The sequence below is a fragment of the Mobula birostris genome, chromosome 9, assembly GCF_030028105.1.
Source record: "Mobula birostris isolate sMobBir1 chromosome 9, sMobBir1.hap1, whole genome shotgun sequence".
Classification (NCBI taxonomy): Eukaryota; Metazoa; Chordata; class Chondrichthyes; order Myliobatiformes; family Myliobatidae; genus Mobula; species Mobula birostris.
Window position 1 is genome coordinate 72,608,524 of NC_092378.1, and position 16,350 is coordinate 72,624,873.

At 42.1% G+C, this 16,350-nt stretch overlaps 1 long non-coding RNA gene and 1 pseudogene across 1 annotated transcript; both read left to right on the forward strand.

Moving 5' to 3' along the window:
* The first annotated feature begins 538 nt into the window (after positions 1-538).
* LOC140203395 (uncharacterized) lies at positions 539-3,662 on the forward strand. Its single transcript, XR_011887357.1, has 3 exons — positions 539-675; positions 2,481-2,644; positions 3,128-3,662. It is a non-coding gene; the product is annotated as an uncharacterized lncRNA (long non-coding RNA).
* A 9,021-nt stretch (positions 3,663-12,683) lies between these two features.
* Positions 12,684-14,184, forward strand: LOC140202413 (kelch repeat and BTB domain-containing protein 4 pseudogene; annotated as a pseudogene).
* Positions 14,185-16,350: the final 2,166 nt, after the last annotated feature.

Genomic DNA, 16,350 nt, shown 5'->3' on the forward strand with positions numbered 1-16,350 from the left:
GTTTGTTTAATGCTATTTTGTAGTGACTTTAAGATGACATCAGTTGTAGATATTACTGTCAGGACAATGTATACCCTGTTCATGTTCCATAGTCTTTCAATTTCATCCTTTAAATTCTGGTGCTTTTCCCGTATCGATTTCTGTGTGTTTGGAAGGGCTGTGTCTATTAAGTAAGTTGTTCTTGCTTGTTTATCCTGTGTTAGGTCTTTCCATAATAAGCCTGGATACACTATCTGCAATAATAATTGGCATGATATAATTTGCAAAACTCTGACTCTAAATCTGGATCAGGCTTGTACTTATAGTAAGGTATAGTGTCTTTTATAAGTTTGTATTTTACAGTAAGATTTTGGTGAACGATGTTTGCCTCTTGATTGTTCCTGTGTAAGTAATCAGATTGTGTTAAACTGCTGCAGGATCCTGTAGTGTGTTGGATTGTTTCTGGGTTCTCTTGGTATTCTTTGCATTTATCATCTTGAATTTTTTGGTCTTTTGGTAGGTATTTTGTTAACCACCAAGTCTTGTATTGCCACGGGGAACCCCTCAGTTTCTGGGAAGAGGCCTCCAACTCTGAGGCAGGCATTCGGTGCTTCCTTGTCGGCATCTAGTCTGCTCAGATCATTGGAATGTCTTTCAAATGAAAATATATCCATTAATGTTTTATCTGACTGTTAGGTAATTTTTTTGTTATTACTCTTCCTTCTTCTGTCCTAGGTAGTGTTAATCTAAGTGTGTTCAAGTGCATATAGTGTTTTTTAAAATTTGTCATTTCAGTTCTTATTTTTCTTTGTAAATTTTCCAGATTGGTTTTGGACCAAGATATTATGCCAAAACAATACATTCATGTAGGTATAGCAAAAGTGTTTGTTGCCTTTGTTATATTTTTACTATTGAGCTCTGTTTGGCGGATTTTCTTAAACATTGAAGTAAATTCTGTCAAAGTTTTTCCCTTTGTTGCACTATGATCTATGTTCTTTGCTTGTTGATATTCCAGGTGCATATGCATCATTTTCATCCATCAGTTGCGTTGTACCCTACTGCACTGTTTTGTATTCTATTAGCTGTATTGCACCTTTCTTCATGTTTAATGTTCTGCATTTATCTGGTCCAAAGTTTATGTTTATATCATTGGAAAATAGTTCTATTTGTATTAATTGCCTTAACTTTACTGAAGGAATCTATAATTTCAAATTGTCCATGTATAGAAGGTGTGTCAAGGTATAATTTGTTTGGTTGTCTCCAATTTGATACCCTGTTTTTGTCTGATTCAGTAAATTAGAGTGAGCTTAAAGCTAGACAGAATCCTCCCACCTTTCAAATCTACACCTCAGATTTTTTTCTCCAGTCCTGCTGAAGGGTTTCAGCCCAAAATGTCGACTGGACTCTTTTCCTAGATGCTACCTAGCCTGCTGAGTTCCTCCAGCATTTTGTGTGTGTTGCTCAGATTTCCAGCATCTGCAGATTTTCTCTTGTTTATAAGAATCATAGCGAGTTGTCTTGGAAAATGCCTCAGTTTATTTTGATTGTTATTATTATATATTGCAATGGTGGTGGAGGAGATTATTATTCAGAGTAGTTAATAGAGGACTATGTATTGTACGATATAAAACAGGAAATGTGAAATATCACCAAAACATCCTATGTTTATTCAGAAATTTAAAAAATAGCACATCTTTCCAGTTCTGAAATGGCCATTGTTGTAACATGTGAACAGGCCAGTGCTGAATTGTCTTTTTATTCTGAGTTTAATGAACAATGGCAGAACAAGATATTATTTCTCTGCAAATTACTTGTCTTAATCTATCTTCCTGCACAAGAATTTTGAGCACGACTTCCATAATGTAGTTTCAGATGCAGAATTTGGAGAGGGTTAATTGAACAGGTAATATGTTACAAGTGATTAATAAAAGATAAATCCTATATCATCACATCTGATAGTTCTGGAGGAACAAACATAATGATTGATTGAGAAAGGAACGGAACACACTTCTCATTTTGCTCCTTTCTTATTGACCTTACATAGGATCTAATAACAATCTTGTTTAACAGCTGTTCTTACATGTGAGAGAAATGATTGACAGGAGAAGAGGATGTGTATTAGATGATCCGCTGATTGATTTTTCTCTGATAGTCACAGCATCAGTGTGAAACAGTAGAATGGTGCAAGGAAATCAAAATCTTTGAGTATAAAACAGACAAGGACAAAAGTAAGGAAACATACATCAAGGGCAGAAGCTGCATTTTGTGATGAGAAAATAAAGAACAAAGTAAATATTAATTAAGGATTAATTGAATTTCTGTTTGCTGGAATCTGCTTGTTTGAAGGCTGTAAGTGTGTGCTTCAATACATACATAGTTATGTATCAAAGATCTGTTCTGACTTACAATGAATTCTAAGGTAAATTGCATTACATTCATTTTACAGTACAACACCAATACTTGCTAATCGGTTGATTCTAATCATCTTCATTCAACAACAGGGTACCTGGGCATGTTCAGATAGTTATCTGAAACAGTTCCGTTCTCAAGTATCTAAAATTACTCCTGGAATTAAAAGAGAGACAAAACTCAAAAAATAAGAAGTATTTACCTAAAAGAGGAATTCTGCGACCAGAGAGATGAACCTCATTAGTTTTCTTTCAAGGTAGGCAACATAAAAATAATTTAAATTGCTTTTATCCTTGGCATGGGTAAAGTAAATCTGTTCTGAACATAACCCTGGCACTTATCAAACTTTAAAAAAACAATATAAATCCAGATCATTGGCAAGACTGTCCTCAGCACTTGATCAGCTTGATGGAACACAGTCTGGCATGGGTGATGTCTGTTGGTGTGGGTTTCTGAGGTTGATATTCATGTCTTAACAGGAACCACTCAGCTGTAACACCAATAAATAATTCAAATGAGATCCCTCAGCTATCATGAAATTTGTGTGCATCAAGCAATTTGCTGGAGGAATTCCATGAGTCCTACTGTATCTATGGGGGGGGGGGGTCGAGGATGAGGATGAAATTGTAGACATTTTGGGTCACAATCCTGCTTCATTACTCCAGGTTCCAGCCTCTGTCTCTCCAATTTGTGTGCAAGCTGTTTTATCTATAACAAGAACTTGTTATATCCAGGATAGGTGGGAGGAGAAGATGGCAGTGCAACACAGCGTGCGCAGCTCTCTGGTGAAATGATATCGTATCTGTTAAATAGAGGCCGTGGACAATTCTGATTTGATGAAGACAGACGTGAGAGGAACATCTGGAGAAATTTCTGAAATGCCTGGTTCGCTGCTGTTGTTACTGTGCGATCAAGAATCTCCAGAGGGTAGGCCCCAAAATCCTCAGCTTTGCCTGCTGCTGGTGACCGAGGCTGAGGTCGAAGTGTTCGGATGGAGATGGTGCTCGGTACTCGGTGTCGGAGGGCTGATCAGAGCTCGAAGTTTTCGTACGACTCAGAGTCGGACTGTGGTCGGGCATGGAAGGGAGAGTTTTCTTCCTTCTCCGGTCTGCGTGAGATGTGGGACTTTCGAGAGACTTTGAACTTTTTTACTGTGCCATGGACTGTTCTTCATCAAGTTATGGTATTGTTGCATTGTTGTAACTGTATGTTATAATTATGTGGTTTTGTTAGTTTTTCAGTCTTGGTCTGTCCTGTGTTTTTGTGATATCACACCGGAGGAATATTGTATCATTTCTTAATGCATGCATTACTAAATGGCAATAAAAGAGGACTGTGTGTCCTCATAATCTAATCTAAAAAAATAATCTAGTCTAATCTTTATATCACTCTGGTAACAAAACAAAGGCACATCACAGAAATATTAATTAATAAAAACAAGAAGCCATACAGAATACTTCCCCTCATTAGCCAGGGGAAACCATAGAAACTACAGCACAGAAACAGGCCTTTTGGCCCTTCTTGGCTGTGCGGAACCATTTTCTGCCTAGTCCCACTGACCTGCACACGGACCATATCCCTCCATACACCTCCCATCCATGTATCTGTCCAATTTATTCTTAAATGTTAAAAACGAACCCGCATTTACCACCTCATCTGGCAGCTCATTCCATACTCCCACCACTCTCTGTGTGAAGAAGCACCCCCCCCCCAATGTTCCCTTTAAACTTTTCCCCCCTCACCCTTAACCCATGTCCTCTGTTTTTTTTTCTCCCCTTGCCTCAGTGGAAGGAGCAAGGAGGGTATGTTTCAACTATATAAACACTGGTTTATCACTAACACCAGAAAGTGCAGGTGCTGGAAATCTAAAGGAATACACACACAATGCTGGAGGAACTCAGCAGGTCAGGCAGCACCTCTGCGCATGAATTCACAGTTAATGTTTTGGGCTGAAGCACTTCTTCAGGACTAGAGAGGAAGTGGGAAGGCTCACTGGAGTTTTTGGTCACTGCAAACAGGAAGGACAGTGATTAGTCTGGAGAGTATTCAGAAAGTGAGATTCATCAGGATATTGCATAAGATGGAGGATTTCAGCTCCGGGGGAAGACTGTATAGGCTGAGTTTTTCTTGTACTGGAAGTGGATGAGGGATGACTTGATTAAACTACAAAATTAAAAAGGAATTCAGGAGAGCTAAAAGGTCATGAGGTTGCTCCAGCAAACAAGGTGAAGGAGAATCCTAAAGGCTTCAGATTAAAAGCAAAAGGACAGCAAGAGACAAAACTAGTCTTCTGAAAGTTCAAAGTGGTAATTTATACGAGAGACAGAAAGAGATGGGGAGATCTTGTGGATTTTTTGCATCTGTATTTACTTGGGAGACAGAGTCCATAGATATGAGGCAGTACAACAGTGAGATCATAGACCCTATACAGATTACAGAGGAGGTGGTGATTGCTGTCTTGAGGCAAGTTAAGATGGATAATTCCCCAGAGTATGACAGGATGTCCCCACAGACCCCATAAGTGGCTAGTGCAGAAATTGCAGGGGCCCCAGCAGAGATATTTAAAGGACAGAGCCACAGGTGAGGTACCAGAGGACTGAAGAATAGCTAATGTTGTTCACTGTTTAAGAAAGGCTCTAAAACTAAACCAGGAAATTATAGGGCAGTGAGCCTGACATCAGTAGTGGGAAAGTTATTGGAAGGTATTCCAAGGAATCAGATGAGCATTTGGATAGACATGGACTGATCAGGGATGGTCAGCATGGCTTTGTGCGTGGTAGTTTGTGCCTAACCAATCTTGGAGTTTTTGAGGAAGTTGCCAGGAAAGTGGATGAAGGCAAGGCAGTGGATGTTGTCTACATGGACTTTAGGCCTTTGACAAGATCCTGCATGGGAGATTGGTGGAGAAGATTCAGTCGCTCGGCATTCTAGATAAGGTAGTAAATTGGATTAGACACTAGCGGGACAAGCCAGAGATTGGTAGTGATGATTGCCTCTCTAACTGCAGGCCTGTAACAAGTGGAATGCCGCAGGGATCAGTGCTGTGTCTGTTGTTTGAAATCTATATCAACGATCTAAATGATCAGCAAATTGCTGATGACACCAAGATTGGGGGGTATAGTGAACAGCGAGGAAGACCAACAAAGCTTTCATTGGGATCTGGATCAGCTGGAAAAAATGGCAGATTGAATTTAATGCAGAGTAGTTGCCCTTTGTGAGGATCATGCTTGGTGATCAGCAAGGCACTGAGCAATGCAGTAGAACAGAGGGATTTGAGAATACACACTCAGAGTTCCTTGAAAGTAGTGTCACTTTTTTTTGCACTTTGGGCTTCATAAATGAATGTATTAAGTACAGAAGTTGGAATGTTTTATTGAAATTGTGTGAGACATGGATGAGGTGTAATTTGGAGTGTTGTATACAATTTTGGTCACCTATGTACATGAAATATGTCAATAAGTTTGAAAGTGCAGAGTAAAGTTACAAGAATGTTACCAGGACTTGAGCTGAGTTATAGAGGAAGATTGAATAGGTTAGGACATTATTCCCTAGACTGTAGAAGAATGAGGGGAGATTTGATAGATGTATACAAAATTATCAGCGGTTTAGATAGGATTAAGGGTAAAAGGTGAAATGTTTAAGGAGAACCTCTTCACTCAGCGAGTTGTGAGAATGTGGAAGAAGCTGCCAGTGGAATTGCGAACCCTATTTCTACTTTTAAGAGAAAATTGGATAGGTATGTGGATGGAAGGAGTGTGGAAGGTTATGGTCTGGGTGGAGGTCAATGGGACTAGACATTAATAGTTTGGCACAAACTAGATGGGCTGAAGGACCCGTTTCTGTGCTGTAGCGTTCCGTGACTCTTCTTCCCATTTTCCATTAGTTTTGTAATTTAAGGTAATTTTCTTTCACTGTACTGCAACAAATTCAAATTTCATGTCATACATCAGTAATAATCATCTTCTGACAATATCCATCCACCAATCATTAGAGAGGTTACTAAAACTCCTCTCTAAAATATATAATGATCACACACACCAGCTAAATTGGCTACATTAATTTCTTTGAAAATCTGAGTTGGGAAAAACTTATTTTAAAGCTTTTAAAAGTGCCTTTATACCCAAAATATCCAGCTTCATTATTAAACAGTCCATGAAACCGTGAAGATCAGTCCCCATTAGTGGAATTTCCCAGTGGTGATAATTTCAAGAGCAAGACCTCTACTTTGGGGAGCTCATTCTTCCTGCATAATGTTTTTAACGCTTAAAAAAAAACGGCATCGAGCTTCAACTTGCCTTGATGTAAATTGTGCTTAAAATTCTAGGGATTTTCTTTTTAGCCAGTCACACTCATTTTGGATGATGTGTGCCCAGTAAATAGTTTCAATTGGCAAGGCTAATTGGAAACTTCTGGACACCTTATAATACACCAGTTTTGCATTAAAGATTTTCACACATCCGTTAGCGTTTACTTACTCACACAATCTAGAACAAAGCCCATGTTTGCAAACAAGTACAGTCTGACAGCATTGAGCTCATTCTTGCCTGCATAGTTTTCAAGCTTGATAACAAATATACTTTGAACTTGCAATCTCTCTAACTCTTCCCACCTTGAACTTTTCCTTATCACTTCCATATCATCACTTCCTTCCGTTTCTAGTTTTAAATTGTGTATGTTTGTGCATATATATCCTTCCAGAAACCATAGAACTATAGGGAAGACAGGCGGCAGTGCTGGGTTCCCCCTCGTTGTTAGGTTTCCTCGTTTTTCCTTTGGCCTTTTTAAAGGCCCTATTGGTTTCCTTCACTTGTAGCCATTCTATACGAATATCGTGCGTAATCACCTTACACCCCAAATGCTGCTTCAGATACGTCGACACCTTTATAGTGTGGCCCCCAGGCACTCCCAACAGTTTCACGACCGTCTGAACAGTATACACCCAAACATTCAGTTTAGGATGCAGATGGACAAGAATGGTTGCCTCCAGTTCCTGGACATTCTGGTACGAAGGAAACTCTCGGACATCGTGTCTATTGGAAACCCACTCACACGGACTTAATACCTCAGCAATAACAGTCACCATCACGCCTCCCAGCCTTTCTACTTTGATTAACAATGCAAAAACTATTTTGGACCCAGTGAGTCATCCCGAGGAAATAAGATGGTTACGCACAATGTTCCCACAGAATGGCTACAAGGTGAAGGAAATCAATCGGGCCTGTAAAAAGGGCTGACGGAAAAACTAGGAAACAAAAAAAATGAGGAGGAACCTGGCACTACTGTCCATCTTCCCTATATTTCCATGGTTTCTGCAAGGATTGCCAGGATCCTGAAGAAATACCAGATTAATACCATTCAGAAACCTGTAAGGAAGCTCAAATCACATGCGGGTAAAAGATGACTGGGACTCAAGCTGCCTAGCGTTTACATGATTCCCCATGAATGCAGAGCAGAGTATATCGGCCAGACACAGTGGAAACCCACATCAAGGAGCACAGGAGGTGTATCCATTTGGATTACCCGGAGAATTCGGCAGTAGCAGAACATTGCATTGGCAATGACCATAGGATTGTCTTCAACAGCGCAAAACCACTGTTCTGCGCCAATGGCATTTGGGACCGCCTGATAAAGGAAGCCATTGAAATAAGACTGAAGGAAAAGGATTTTAACAAAGACGAGGTCTTGTTCTATATAAGAACTGGAATTTGATTGTAAACAAGGTAGGAGAGCAGCAACCTGATTGAATGAGGACTAACCAATCAGGAGGGAGAGATAACGGGGATATAAATACCCGACCCAACATACCTGACTAGACATGTCAAGGCATCATCCTTGATGAAGCTAGAGTTTGTTCTCAAAAACATCGGTTATAATCGATCAACACACATCAAAGTTGCTGGTGAACGCAGCGGACCAGGCAGCATCTCTAGGAAGAGGTACAGTCGACATTTCAGGCCAAGACCCTTCGTCAGGACTAACTGACGGAAGGGTTACAACTTTGATGTGTGTTGCTTGAATTTCCAGCATCTGCAGAATTCCTGTTGTTTGGGTTATAATCGATACCTGTAACCCGCTGGAAGTCCGAAAAAAATTTATTAGTTGTATGTACTTGCACAATTTGTCTTGTGCAAATTGTTTGGTTATCAGTCTTTGGGTGTTTTTTATTGATTCTATTGTATTCCCTTGCTCTACTGTGAATGCCTGCAAGAAAATTAATCTCAAGGTAGTATATAATGTCCGTGTTGCCCTTAAGGCATTTATTTAACTTTCTTAAATTTCCGCTTTAAATAATTTGTAACTATTTTCTAGTTAAAGTTAAAGATTGATAACCACGTTACAGTTTAACAAAAGGTAAAATTCATTGTCTCTGGTACATCACGGCATGTGATGACGTCACCTCCGGTTTCACCACGTCTTGTGGGTAACTTCCAGTTCAGAGAAAGAGAAGAGGTAAGGTCCCGCACGTGCAGCATGAACGTGAAAAGCTCCATGTCTACCCACAAAGAAACATTGTAGTAGCAACGGCTTTTCACCATACGATGTTAATGTGGAAGAGTGAACAGTAAATGGTTAATCTTACTACGACTCTGTCTTCATTGGCTCCAGTTTAACTTGGTGTTTAGTCAGAGTTTCAACACACTGCACGAGAACACTACAGTGAAAAGATGGAATCATTAGATGTTTTGACAAGTGGTACTATGGCTTCACGGTCAAGCACCAAGTCGTTTGCATCCAGCACCAAGAGCGGTAGGACGTTGGCAAGTGTCGCTGCCCTTGCAAGAGCTAAAGCAGAAGCCGCCAAGGTGCGATTGTCTTACGCTAACCAAGAGGCTAAACTGAAAATGGAAAAGGCTGCCAGAGAAGCGGAAAACCAGTTGGAAAAGGCAAGGATAGGTACAGAGTTAGAAGTACTGATGCTACAGCGAGAAGCTGATGTGGCCACGGTGGAAGCACAAGTATTGGAAAACGCTGAAGAAATGCATGTTCCAGACGAAGCAGGAAAATCTATGTCAGGAAGGGCCAAATTGGAATGCACCAGCGAATATAGAAACATAGAAAATAGGTGCAGGAGTAGGCCATTCGGCCCTTCGAGCCTGCACCGCCATTTATTATGATCATGGCTGATCATCCAACTCAGAACCCCGCCCCAGCCTTCCCTCCATACCCCCTGACCCCCGTAGCCACAAGGGCCATATCTAACTCCCTCTTAAATATAGCCAATGAACTGGCCTCAACTGTTTCCTGTGGCAGAGAATTCCACAGATTCACCAATCTCTGTGTGAAGAAGTTTTTCCTAATCTTGGTCCTAAAAGGCTTCCCCTCTATCCTCAAACTGTGACCCCTCGTTCTGGACTTCCCCAACATCAGGAACAATCTTCCTGCATCTAGCCTGTCCAATCCCTTTAGGATCTTATACGTTTCAATCAGATCCCCCCTCAATCTTCTAAATTCCAACGAGTTCAAGCCCAGTTCATCCAGCCTTTCTTCATATGAAAGTCCTGCCATCCCAGGAATCAATCTGGTGAACCTTCTTTGTATTCCCTCTATGGCAAGGATGTCTTTCCTCAGATTAGGGGACCAAAACTGCACACAATACTCCAGGTGTGGTCTCACCAAGGCCTTGTACAACTGCAGTAGTACCTCCCTGCTCCTGTACTCGAATCCTCTCGCTATAAATGCCAGCATACCATTCGTCTTTTTCACCGCCTGCTGTACCTGCATGCCCACTTTCAATGACTGGTGTATAATGACACCCAGGTCTCGTTGCACCTCCCCTTTTCCTAATCGGCCACCATTCAGATAATAATCTGTTTTCCTATTTTTGCCACCAAAGTGGATAACTTCACATTTATCCACATTAAATTGCATCTGCCATGAATTTGCCCACTCACCCAACCTATCCAGGGTGTTGGCGTCCTATCTCGTGGAATCACAGGGAAGCTTTGTTGCATTGCGTCCACCTGGGGAAGACAACTCACAAATGCAACCTTGCAACAAACTCAAGTATGAAAGGGCTGACTACAAATACTTCCTGACACCAAACTTACCAGATCCAGCGAGAGCAGAGACAAAGGCTGAAGTCGGAACATCAAATCCCATCATGAACGTACATGCTCAATCATATGTCCCCCGACATATTCCCCCAGCTAGCACGCCACCTGCAGCAGAAACCTTGGCACAGTATTTAGCGTGACAAGACCTCATCAATTCAGGACTGTACCAGTTTGACGATAAGCCTGAAAATTACCGTGCGTGGTACTCATTCACCAGTGCCATAGGCAGAGTCCAGCCTACAGCAATCCAACAGCTGGACCTTATGACTAAATGGCTGGGAAAGGAATCAGGTGAACAGGTGAAATGCATATGCTCAGCGTACATCAACAACCCCAAGCTAGCCTTACACAAAGCATGGGAGAGACTTTGGGACTGCTATGTGGCCCCAGAAATTATTGAGAGGACGCTATTTCAACCACTTGACAATTTTCCTAGGGTGTCAGCCAAGGACCACACTAAATTATGAGAACTCGGAGATTTACTCATGGAGACTGAAGGTGCTAAAGAAGACGGCTATTTAACTGGCCTCTCGTATCTGGATACTTCACGCGGAATTGGACCAATTGTGGACAAACTTCCATTTGGGTTGCAGAAAAGGTGGGTGTCTATTGACTCAGGGTACAAGGAAGAGAACGGTGGTTGATTCCCTCCCTTTGAGTATTTTAGTAGGTTTGTGTGCAATGAGGTGAAGAAGCGAAACAATCCTAGCTTCATGAATGAAGGTAGCACTACAACTCACACCAAGCTAGTCAAATCCATTTTGAACAATTTTAACATCAATAAACCCATCTCAGTGCATAAAACCGAAGTCTCCGCAGCCAACGATGATCCTAGCAAGAATTGTCCATTGCACAACAAACCCCACCCCCTCAAAAATGCAGAATGTTTAGAAACAAATCCTTTGACGAAAGAAAGGCGCTTCTCAAGGAAAAAAAAGAATATGTTTTAAGTGCTGTTCCTCTACCTCCTACCTCGCTAAAGAGTGTATGTTCCCCGTAAAGTGCTCAGAATGCAATAGCACTAATCACGATGGGGCCATGCATCCCGGCCCGTCACCGCAAACTGCCAAGGCTCCTCCGCTCCCGCAAGAGGATGGCGGGGAGGGAGAGGATCACTCCGATACAACTGTTGGCAGCTCGAGCTGCACAGAAGTTTGCAGTCCAGTTCGTGCTCAAAGATCTGCGTCACTAAGGTATACCCTAAGGGAGCCAAAGACAAGGCCATCAAAGCCTATGTAATTCTGGATGACCACAGCAACCGCTCACTAGTCAGACCAGAGTCCTTCGAGTTGTTCAGTGTAGAGAGTAATCCACTCCCATACTACCTCAGAACTTGCTCTGGCATCACAGAAACATATGGCAGGAAGGCAGAAGGCTTCCAGCTCGAGTTGCTGGATGGCAAAGTCATCATCAGTCTCCCTCCACTCTTAGAGTGCAATGAGATCTTAAACAACTGATCCGAGATTCCGATGCCAAGCGCAGTGATACACCAGCCCCATCTCCACCACATTGCCAAGCATATCCCAGAACTGGATCCGGAAGCAGAAATACTCCTGATACTTGGAAGAGACATTCTTAGGGTGCACAAAATCAGGCAGCAGGTCAATGGAGCATACGATGCCCCCTTTGCCCAATGTCTAGATCTGGGTTGGGTGATGATAGGGGAGGTGTGCCTTGGCAACGTACACAAGCCCAACAGTAAACACGCTCAAGACTAATTTGCTAGAGAGTGGCCGCCATTCAATTTTTCAGCCCTGCACAAGCTTCATGTGTATCAAGGAAGCACAACAAAACTTTAACAAGCTTAGTAAAGTAACTGAGAAGACACTGGGACAGTCAGTCTTCGCTCAAACTGAGCATGGTAATAAACTTGCACCATCAGTGGAAGATGCCAGCTTCTTAAAAATAATGGACACAAAGGTTCTTAGAGATGAAGCAAACAATTGGGTCGCCCCACTACCATTCAGAGAACCGCGTCAGCGCTTGCCAAACAACAAAGAGCGGGCAGTCAACCGGTTCACATCTTTACAATGAACCCTGAAAAGGAAACCTGAGATGCAGCAACAGTACGTAGAATTCATGGAGAAGATCTTCGCTAATGGGCAATGCCTTCCTCCGTTTTTTATAGCACAAGGACAATGACACCAAGGAAGTCATTGAGTACCGGATGAAGGTCCATGTTTTCGGCAATAGTCCATCTCCTGCCATGGCCATCTACGAGCTGTGAAAAGCCATCAGAGCATGGAGCATGGTGATGACACCGTTAATTTTATGGAAAGACACTTCCACGTCGATGACGGCTTGACATCGGTACAGAAAGAAGCTGAAGCAATCGATCTGCTCCGACAAACACAGGCCTCACTTGCTGAGCCAAACCTCCGCTTGCACAAGTTTGCATCAAACTGTCAGGCAGTCATGGAGGCCTTCACACCTGATGGCTGTGCTCCAGCGATCAAGGACCTAGATCTAGGTGGAGAAACTATACCCACACAAAGGAGTTTGGGTCACCTTTGGGAGATCATGACCGACACATTCACGTTCTCCGTGCCAACCACCAACAAACCATTCACCCGCCATGGAGTTCTCTCCACTGTCAACAATGTTTTCAATCCCCTGAGTCTACTGGCACCGGTTACAAACCAGGGAAGAGCCCTCCTCCTCAGAGATCTTACTTCCGAGCTCTCCAGCTGGGACACTCTGCTACCAGAAGACAAGCTAAGCAGATGGGAAGCTTGGAGAGATTCACTTCAAGACCTAAGACAGCTTCATGTCCCACATGGTGTTCCCTGCTCTCAGAAACCAGCCAAAGCAATAGAAACCTGGATTGTTCTTCACAAGGAAGAACGAGCACAATACTTTGAGAACCTGGTATCCAGTTTAAAGGAAGTTGGTGAAATTGTCCATATTTACCTGATTGGAAAAGAAGACACTCGGACACACTCACTGGCAGTTTCTTTGCACTGTGATGATGATGCTATCAATGTCAGTGGGCAAAATCGATGGCAGCAGCTGATTACTGCTGCATGCAAGCATGGAAGTGACCTGTATGTGGTAGGTGGCCCCATCCCACGATGGATGTGGAAGTGCAACATGGAGACAATGGATTGGGAACAATACGTATCACTGCCAAGAGATCATCTTCAGCACATGCTTGTATTCATCCCAAGTGAAGATGCCATTTAGTCATTGGGTGGGATAAACCTTCTAGATCTGTCATTATTATGTGGTCTGTGATAATGTGTGGGTTGAAACTAATCAGCTGGAGACTGCAGTGTCTTGTGCTGCTGGTGTTAACCTTAATAGAACTATTCATCTACTGGGTGGGGAAGAGAATGACCTGGACTTTACCAAACCACCCTGTCTCATTCAGTGTTTTGATACACGTTCCAGGACATGCCAGTTAAAGTCATATCTCCTCCCTTTTTGCAGGCCGTAGGCATGCTACTATTCACAAGGACCTGATTTTTATAGTAGCTGAGGGAGATTCTCTGGTATGTTACAATCCACTGCTTGACAGCTTCACCAGACTGCACTTCCCAGAGGTTTGGAGTCATGTGCCCTCCCTGTGGAAGATTGCCTGCTGCAGCGGGTGTATTTATGTTTTTAGCTTGAGTGTAAAAAGGGTGATGCCGAAACATTAAAACTGAACTCAGCCACATCTGTAGTATCAGTGGTAAGTGGAATTGAGATATTGCTGACAAATTGGCATTTGTTTTGGTGTGATTCTAACCAAGTACAGTAAACTGCAGTTTTTATGATTTAATTTGTTGAGTGCACAGTTATTTTTTTAAACATCTGCAGATGACAACAAAATTTCAGTACTACGTTTGTTTTTTAAGACATTAATTGACCTAAACAATGTCAAATTATTGTCATGTTCTATTCCAGACCGAGACCAGTTGCAGAGGTCGTTCTACTTCTACCTAAAGACTGATCTAGAGACTGTTCTATACCACGTTCATAGTGACCTTACAAAGGTCAGGCGGGGAGTGTGTTGTCCTTAAGGCATTTATTTAACTTTATCAAATTTCTGCTTTAAGTAATTTGTTTGTAGCTATTTTCTAGTTAAAGTTAAAGGTTTACCTACATGCTGAGATGCAAGTTCATGACCTCTGGGTTATTCAATAGTCATTTGGCCACACCTTGTTCTTATGTGGCTGCATCCAAGGTAACTTCGCTAATCTTTGCATTATGAAGGAGAGCGACCACGTTACAGTTTAACGAAACGTAAAGTTCATTGTCTATGGTACATCGCAGCATGTGATGACGTCAACTCCGGTTTTGTCGTGTCTTGTGGGTAACTTCCGGTTCGGAGAAGGAGAAAAGGTGAGGTCCTGCATGTGCAGCATGAACGTGAAAAGCTCCATGTCTACCCACAAAGAAACATTGTAGAAGCAACGGCTTTTCACCATACGATGTTAATGTGGAAGAGTGAACAGTAAATGGTTAATCTTACTACGACTGTCTTCATTGGCTCCGATTTAACTTGGTGTTTAGTCAGAGTTTCAACACACTGCATGAGAACACTACAATGTCACATACATTCTTAGATAATAAATCTCCTTTGAATTTTTCTGTCAACACTACTAAGCCATTTTATTTGGTTTGCAATCTTCGAATTGTCTGCCATGCTTTCTGCTTAACATCAGAGATCACATTTCAAGATGTACTCGATTGAGGTCATGAAATGGGGTTTCAGAAGTTAGTCTTATTTTCTGTATTTATTTGTCCACGCTGGAGTCCTACACTTCAGTCTCCTAAAGATTACTCTATCCTGGATGTCACTGAAGAAGTGCCTATTCACTTCCATTAATGCCGAGTTCCTCCAGCTTTTTGTGTGTGGTGCTTTGGACTTACAGCATCAGCAGAATTTTCTGTGTTTACGATTGGTCGCTCTCCTTCGTAATGCAAAGATTAGCAAAGTTACCTTAGATGCAGCCACATAAGAACAAGGTGTGGCCAAGTGACTATTGAATAACCCAGAGGTCACGAACTTGCATCTCAGCATGTAGGTAAATGTAGGCATTTGTGAGATACCCCCAAAGATGTGGATGGAAACTGTTTCTCAACAAATATAATGCATTTCGGAATCAGAATTAGGTTTATTGTCACCAATATTAGTCATGAAATTGGTTGTTTTTATCCGCAGTACAGCGCAGGCATAGCTAGTTACAGTAAAAAAAAACAGTGTGAAAGAAGACTAGTGGGACAGTGTTCATGGACCATTCAGAAATGTGATAGTGGAGGAGAAGTTGTTCCTAAAACATTGAGTGTCTGTCTTCAGGCTGCAGTACTTCTTCCCTAATAGTAGTAATGGGTAGAGGGCATGTTCTTGATGATGGCTGCTGCCTTCTTGAGGCATTGCCTTTTGAAACTGTCTCTGTGGTGGGAGGGTTGTGCTTGTGATGCAGCTGGGGAGTGGGAACCAAACTGAAGTGACGGAGGAAAGGGAGGTTGGCTCACAAATAGAGAAAGTTTGGAGACAGTGTGAAAAGAATGATAGGCAGGTGATAGGGAGGGATGCTCTCAGTCCGATGGTTTGAGATGTATCTATTTTAATGCGAGGAGTATCATGAGTATCAAGAAACTGGAATAGCATATATGGAAGGAAGGGAAACATACAGAGATTAAAGAGGAGGAGGTGCTTGCTGCCTTACAGCCAATAAAGGTAGATAACTCCCCCGGGCCTGACATGATATTTCCTTGGACCTTGAGAGAGACTAGTGTAGAAATTGTAGGGGGCCCTGGCAGAAATATTTAAAATGTCCTTAGCCACAGGTATGGTGCTGTAGGATTGGAGGGTAGCTCATGTTGTTCCATTGTTTAAAAAAGGCTCCAAAAGTAAACCAGGTAATTACAGGCCGGTGAGCCTGACATCAGTAGTAGGTAAATTACTGGAAGGCGTTCT